Source organism: Oryctolagus cuniculus, chromosome 2 (genome assembly GCF_051225735.1).
Source record: "Oryctolagus cuniculus isolate XC-2025 breed Fujian yellow rabbit chromosome 2, ASM5122573v1, whole genome shotgun sequence".
NCBI classification, from domain to species: Eukaryota; Metazoa; Chordata; class Mammalia; order Lagomorpha; family Leporidae; genus Oryctolagus; species Oryctolagus cuniculus.
Genome location: NC_142868.1, coordinates 46,373,462 through 46,381,105, shown reverse-complemented (window position 1 = coordinate 46,381,105; position 7,644 = coordinate 46,373,462). Strand labels below are relative to the sequence as shown.

Below are 7,644 nucleotides of genomic sequence, written 5' to 3'. Positions count from 1 at the left end.
AGGACCGCCCCCTCCCCAGCCCTTAAAGGCGCCACTGCCTTTTAACATGACCAACCTTGGGCCCAAGGCCCCAGCACGAGCCCCTGGGAGACCCAAGCAAATCCTATCCAACCCACAGCAAAATGGCTCGGCCACAGCTCATTTCTGCATTTTCCTGTTGATGGGCATTTGTGTTTCCAGCATTTGTCTGTTCTGAATAAAGCTACCCAAACAGGCAAGAGCATATTTGCCAGTGAAGTGCAGGAGCCACCCGCAAGGCAGGTTTTCTGCTGGGTGAGTCCCTCATGCGGCTCCCAGATGGCCCCCTCTTGCCACCTAACATCAGAATGGCCCCCGACATGGGTGGCTGCCACCCAAACGCAGAAGGCGCTCCCCTCACCCCCAAAGGTATCAGGCAGGAAAATGCAGCTGCTTTGTGGAGGGCTGAACGGGCTTCTACAGTAGCTGCACCTGTGAAAATCACGCTACTGCTCTCCGCATAGTTAACGCAGAGGGGTCGAGGTTCCGGACAGCAGGTTCTGCCATCCTGTGGGATCCAGAAGCAGAACGGGCGCCTCAGAACAGAACAAGTTTGCAAGTGCTTCCCACCTGCTCTGAAGTGCCTCGTTGATGGGCTCAACAGCTCTCACAGGTGAGAGGCGCAGGGCTGTTACCATGGTCTTCAGTCTCCTCCAGGAGAAACCGAGCAAAGCCTGGCTCCCTCGGCTGGTCTTGTGCTCAGCAACAGACACCGCCCGGGAACTTTCCAAAGCAGGTGCAGTCGCTTATGCTCTGCCTCCAGCAGTGGGCAAATGTTGGGCTTGTCCCACCGCCTCGCCAACATTAGCAATGTGGATCTTTGCCATTTTAGCCGCTCTGCTGGACAGGCTGAGTGAGGCATTATGCTGTGGTTTTCAATTTTTTTTTTTAAGATTTATTTATTTTACTTGAAAGTCAGAGTTAGAAGGAGAGGCACAGAGAGAGAGAGAGAAAGGTCTTCCATCTGCTGGTTCACTCCCCAAATGGCAGCAAGGGTTGGAGTTGTACCGATGCGAAGCCAGGAGCAGGAGCTTCCTCCAGGTCTCCCACGTGGGTACAGGGCCCAAGGGCTTGGGCCATCCTCCACTGCTTTCCCAGGCCGCAGCAGAGAGCTGGATTGGCAGTGGAGCAGCTGGGATTGGAACTGGTGCCCATATGGGATGCCGGCACTGCAGGTGGCATCTTCACTCAATACGCCACAGCACTGTCCCCTGTTGCGGTTTTAATTTGCATTTCCCTGGTGACAAATGAACTTGAGCACCTTTAAATATGTCCATTAGGCCCAACTGCTGACTTGAGGTACCCCTGCCTGATGGCCTCTGGTGGCCTGTTCTGCCTGCCTGAAACAGCTCCCCATGATATGTGCAGAACAAACTCCTTTACACCCTCCAATTTTTTTTAATCAAATGTCACCTCAATTCAGCTCACCCTTGTCATCCTATTTTAGATGAATACCTATCCCCCCTTCTCATCCTGCTTACCTTGCTCAACTTACCCTTTTTTTCACTGCCCAGATCAATGTAGCACCACTTGCCTGGGCGGGGCCACATTCATGAACATGTTGTCTGCGAGCTGCCATGACAGCGGCTCCGTGAGGCAGCTCCCGCACACATCCCTGATGCCAGACCACTGCCTGGTACGCAGTGAGCACCCAGAAAACATCTGCCAGTGGAAAGGCCTGCGGAGTCACAGGATCAAAGAGCTCAGCGTGGAAACCAACTGGCCACGCCGGCGTTGCAGGTGGAAGCCAGAGCCCAGAGGACGGCGCACCCAGAGTGGAAGTAGTGGGGGAGGGCCTGGATTTTATTCTCAGCACCGGGGAGGCCAAGGTATCATTCTTCCTGTGTGTCTCCTCTCCTCCCGGGGTGCACAGAGATCCTGCACTGCATAGTTTATATATATATATATGTGTGTGTGTGTGTGTGTGTGTGTGTGTATGTTTTATATATATCCTGCTATATATTATATTATATATATATATACCGCATAGTTTTATATATATATATCCCGCACAGGTGTCAGGGGCCCAAGCACTTGGGCCATCTTCCGCTGCTTTCCCAGGCCCTTAGCAGGGAGCTGGATGAGAAGTGGAGCAGCTGGGATGTGAACATTTGCCTGTATGGTGTGTTTGTGTCACAGGCGGTGGCTTACCCCGCTACCCCACAATGCCATCCCTCATGCTGTACTCGTGTGTCTAGCACAGGGATAGGCCCAGAGCGAGCGCTAAATCAATGCTCGCTAGTTGGTTGCCAGGCTGGTGGACCTTGGGTGTCCTAGGTGCAGCCTGGATTCCAAGCCAGGAAGCCCCGTCTTGCTCTCCAGCTCCACCCTTCCCAGCTTTGTGAATGACAGCAAGAACCAAAACCCCTTCAAATCTGTGTTTCCAGGTCCATAAAACCAAAGCCTTCCCAGCTCAAGGCTGATCAGGACAGGAGAAGCGCTTGGAAAACGCTAAAGCACTTCCCATGTATCAGCCATTGTTATTCATTTCCAGAGTTGACAGCCCTGACAACCAGGACACTAATCGCTATGTGGGTCTCTCCCGTGTCCAGCTGCTGACAGCTGGTGCTGAGTCCAAGACAGTGGAAGTTCCCTGCTCATCATCCATCGTGGAATCCGCCCAACCATCTGCTTCGCCTCCATGTGCTCGCCTCATTTTAATTCCTTTCCCAGAAGGTGTGGGGATGATGGATTCCACGAGACAGCCCAAGCTTTCGGCATTGGCCCAGGGTTATAGGTATTGAAATAGAGGGGCTCCTCCCTGTCACAGGCACAGCCCAGAGCCCCTCGAGTTGTCAGGTTCTGTGACCCAGGGTACCCTCCAAGGGGATCTTTCTTGGAAGTGAGATGATGTAAATGTTGTATGGGAATTAGATGATGAAATAATTTTAATGTGCGCAATTTGTAATTGGTGACCAAATATGCTCATCCAAGTGACTCATAAGAAACTCCTCAAAACAGCGTGAGACCTTGGGCCAGAATTCTTAAGAGAATTAGTGGATTAAATATAAACCCATACCAATATTAGAAACATGTATTTTCTTACATACAAGATATGAGATAGCAGGCTCCCCAGGGACACATAAGAGAAGAAAAATCTCGTGTTTTAGGTGACTTTGACAGGATGTAAATCAGCAAGAGTTGAGGAAACAACGGTTTTAAAACCCAGGTTGCCATTATAGAAGCATAATCAGCAGAAAAATGGAAGTCAATGAGCCTCTGAACTCAACACTAATAGAAAATAATAATAATGAATGCGACAATAATCCTACTTAGTATGGTACATTCAGCTCTGTGTGTCTATGAATGAAAGATTTTGTTACAACTCAGGGGTACTCATCAGGGAGACTAGGGTGGTGATGAACCCAGAAATCAGCAGGAAACCCAATGTTTTGCCTGGAAAAGTAATGACTCAAAGGTGTGTGATTTGGGCTTTCTGCTATATAATGAGCTGACTGGGGAGCAGTATTGGGTCTACCAAAGCTCTCCTAGGGCGAGGGACAGAATTCCACCCACTCACAGGAACTCTAGTTAACCACGGAGCTCCCTGGATCCAGGAGTCTGGGCTGCTGGCTGCAAAGCCCCCAGCACTGCCGCTGTGGGCTCAGCGCCTGGGTCACTGCACCAGACCCAAGTGTCACAGAGGGACCTCCTGCGTCAGGTGACTGGCTGCACGCGCCCAGCGACCTTCCATAGCTTGCCCAAGTCCAAGGGGCCTGCACACGAAACTTTCTTTCTAACAAAGCCCTTACAAGTGATATCACTCCTTGGTTTGTTTTGGTTGGGGAGAGATGGAACATTCCATACATGCTTTGAATAATAAGAACTAAAAACAAGAAATATCAAATTCACTAAACATAATAAGCAAGATATTTCATCTGTATATCGTCCCAGAAACAGAGAAAAAAAGACAAAATAGGAAGAGCAACTGAGGAGATCATGATGGAGACAAACATCAGGAAAATCAGGCAACCAAGCAGAAAAGAGGACGAGGAGGTGGAGGAAGAGTGAGGATGCAGACGCAAAGTGCTAGCATTGCTTTCTTTCTGTTCCTTCTTAACACATGACACACAGCATGGCTAGTCCAAAAGGAAGCTTTTCTTTTTCTAATTGAAATGTTATATATTTTTTAAAAGATTTATTTTATTTATTTGAAAGACAGAGTTGCAGAGAGAGGTAGAGACAGAGAGAGAGGTCTTCCATCCGATGGTTCACTCCCTAGATGGCCATGACGGCCAGAACTGCGCTGATCCAAAGCCAGGAGCCAGGAGTTTCTTCCAGGTCTCTCACGTGGGTGCAGGGGCCCAAGGACTTGGGCCATCTTCCACGGCTATCCCAAGCCATAGCAGAGAGCTGGATTGGAAGAGGAGCAGCTGAGACTAGAACCTGCGCCCATATGGGATGCTTGCGCTTCAGGCCAGGGCTTTAACCCTGCTGTGCCACAGTGCCAGCCCCAAAATGTTACATTTTTAATTATTTTTCTTTTTAAAAGTATTCTTTTATTTATTTATTTTAATAAACCCATCTGCAGTTCACTCTCCAAACACTGGGCAAGGGCTGGAGCCAGGAGCTGGGATCTAATTCCAGGTTTCCCACCTGCTGGCAAGAACCCAACCACACGGACTGCACGGGATTTAGTCTTTCTTCTGCTTTCAGTCTGGCTTCCTGCTAATGTGGGTAGCAGGCAGCAGATGATGGCCCAAGTACTTGGGTTCCTGCCACCAGGGAGGCCTGGATGGAGTTCCTGGGTCCTGGCATGGGCCTGGTCCAGCCCCAGTTGTTGTTGTAGGCATTTGTGGAGTAAACCAAAAGATAAAAGATATCTCTCTCTCTTTCTCTCTCTGTATGTGTGTGTGCTTCTCTTTCTGTCACTCTGCCTTTCAAATAAAAAAAAATTTGTTGCTTTTTCACTTTAGTCATTCTCTTTAATTAGGTTTGTGCCTTAACAAAAATCTTTCGCTATTGTTTTAGCGGGAGCGGAAAGAGGATATAGCTGTGCATGCAGGCTTCCCACTGAATCAAAAAACCCACATATTTCTTTCATTTAAAAATACATTGCACATATAATTTTACACTAATTTATTGGTATGACTATATCATCCATGATTCTTATTTTCCTTTTTAAAACTATCATTGTGCATATGGCTGTGACTACACTGGTCATAGTTACAACTTCACTAAGCTGGTCACTATCCTCTGGACACTCCACACTTCCTCACAATCACCTGTTAACATGGACTACCAGGGGGCTAGCATTGTGGCTTAGCAGGTTAAACTGCCACAACAGCTGGAGCTGAGCTGATCCGGAGCCAGGAGCCAGGAGCTTCTTCTGGACCTCCCACGTGGGTGCAGGAGCCCAAGCACTTGGGCCATCTGCTGCTACTTTCCCAGGCACATTAGAAGGGAGATGGATCGGAAGTGAAGCATCCAGGACTTGAACCAGCACCCTTTGGGATACTGGTGCTGCAGGTGGCACCTTTACCTGCTTCGCCACAGTGCCAACCCCTCTGAGTAGGATGCTTCATAATTATCCCCAGTTGTAGTTCATCTTGTTAGCTTCAATTCATGACTCCAACCTATTGAGGTCTTTCGCATTCTAATTCTGCTTTGATAGCATTAGCTACTCTGTGTCATTTACAAATCTAATCAGCCTGCTTTCTGCTCCAACAAAACTATTGACAGCAGGCTGAAAAGCTCAGGAGTGAGCTCCAGTGACTGCCCTAGCTCTCTCCCCATGATGATGCTTATCTCAGGGCAACTATGCCGGGCTGTTCTTAATCCAACCCGTGTCTACTTGGTATTCAGCTCATATTTTACCAGCATGACCACAAAAATGGCATGAGTCTTTTTTTGCTTCTTTATGGCTATGGAAACTGTCTTAAAATATAAACTATCAAATTTGAAGTAAGGTAAGACCAAAAGGTCAGGAGACAACAGCCACTGAAAATAGTTTGTTCCTCACAGTTCCCAAGATGAGGCGGGGAAGGGACCACGCTGCAGGGCCCCACATAGGGCAGCAACAGAGTTGGTCAGGAAGCAAAGAGGGGGTGGGGGGAATTATTCACAAGAGCTTGAACGAACAGGGGAGGGAGATTGAGTGGGTTTGGGATTGGCTGGTGAGCCGTTTCAGTAGGCTCTGGGGAGAGGGTTGTGCCCGTTTGGCGCCTGGCTCTGGGGTGATAGGCGGGTGAATGGTAGCCCGGTGTAGGAGAGCTCTATAAAGGAAGTGGCTGGGAGTATGCACTCCAGCTTTTGTTGATTAGCATTTGCAAAGCGTTCTTAGCTTCAGAGATAGTTGCTTCCTAGCATTTGCTAGGTCATCCCCAGGAGGGGCCATCCCTCCGGGGTCAGCCAGGCGCCAGATGTCAGAGCATCAGAATGCATACACTGCTAATACACAGACAGGGCCTGCTTAGCCTAGCGTCGCGGGCACTTCCTGTCTCGGTGTCCGTCACCCTGTCAGTCTGGTCTGATCTCTCTCTCACCCCAAAGGAGCAAAGACGCGAGTGTCGGGAGAGCCTGGCCACTGTTGCCATGGACTCTGCTCGGAGCTCTTGGGGCTCTGCTGAGGAGGCAGCAGAGGTTCTGGGTGCCGGGGGTGGCCAGCACTGAGATGTGGCTTGCCTGCATCGCTCACTGTGTTCCCTGGAAAGCATGTGCGTGCGTGCGTGCGTGCGTCCTGCTTGTGAAAGAGCCATCCCCAGGAAATAGCGTCCCCAACTCCCAACTTCCTATTGCAATGTGTTACTCATGGTAAGAATTAAGTCTTCACTGTCTGTTTCCCAAAACCCACCGAAAGAGACCCAAAAGGACTGTCGCAGGGGTGAGTGAGCACTCCATGCTGAAGGCCACATTTCCCCACCTCTGCAGTGGGTGCCTGTGGCTCCCTCCCTGGCATGCCCTAGCCCCCTGCCACTCGCCTGCCAACATGAACCAGGAGTCAGCACCACATCTACCAGGACTGGGCACACCCGTGAGTCTCGTTGTCTCCCTCTGGAAACTTCCAGTCCCTTGAACAAGGGCAACTGTGGAGTGTCCAGACTAAAAGCAGACAACCAGACCTGAGCTGGCGGCAGGGGCTGAGCCAGGACATCTGCTCCTACCCGACATCAACCCTAGGGGTCTCCACGTCCTCACGTGTCACCAGGAGAAGCCAGCACTGCAGCAGGTGCCACGCCCCCCCCCCGGGGGGGGGGGGGTTGGCTCTCCTGCTGGTCACAGTCATTGGATCGCTGAAAACAAAAGGTCCTTCCTGCCTCATCCCCCTCCACATGTCCTGGGTCAGACAGACTCATAGGCAGGCACCTGTGGTCCCTTCCAACTCCAGGGTCCTCTGACGGTGAATTGTGGACGGAAAGATCCCTCCTTTAGAAACCACCCCTCCTGGGAGCAAGGCCTGTTTTCCTGCTGTCATCTGGGAGGGGAGAGCTCCCTGGCCCCACCTCCTCTGGTTGGGCACACGCAGCGCCCACCCCACTGCATGAGTGCTCTTCAGGCTGGAGCTAGAACTGCAGGAGGCCCAGGCACGTTGCTGGGGGCCAAAGCCCAAGCACCAGGTGCTGGCGTGCCAAGCCCACACTGCTGGCCTCTCAGCCCCACACTCCCCCGTGCTCATCCAAGCATGTG

The 7,644-nt window shown here is 50.8% G+C and overlaps 1 long non-coding RNA gene across 3 annotated transcripts; it reads left to right on the top strand.

Moving 5' to 3' along the window:
• The first annotated feature begins 493 nt into the window (after positions 1–493).
• Positions 494–3,003, top strand: LOC149127754 (uncharacterized). 3 transcript variants are annotated; one of them, XR_016229592.1, is made up of 3 exons: positions 494–631; positions 1,533–1,847; positions 2,571–3,003. It is a non-coding gene; the product is annotated as an uncharacterized LOC149127754 (long non-coding RNA). The 3 variants fall into 3 exon arrangements; XR_016229590.1 differs by having other exon boundaries at positions 2,513–3,003; XR_016229591.1 differs by lacking the exon at positions 494–631 and adding an exon at positions 649–754 and having other exon boundaries at positions 2,513–3,003.
• Positions 3,004–7,644: the final 4,641 nt, after the last annotated feature.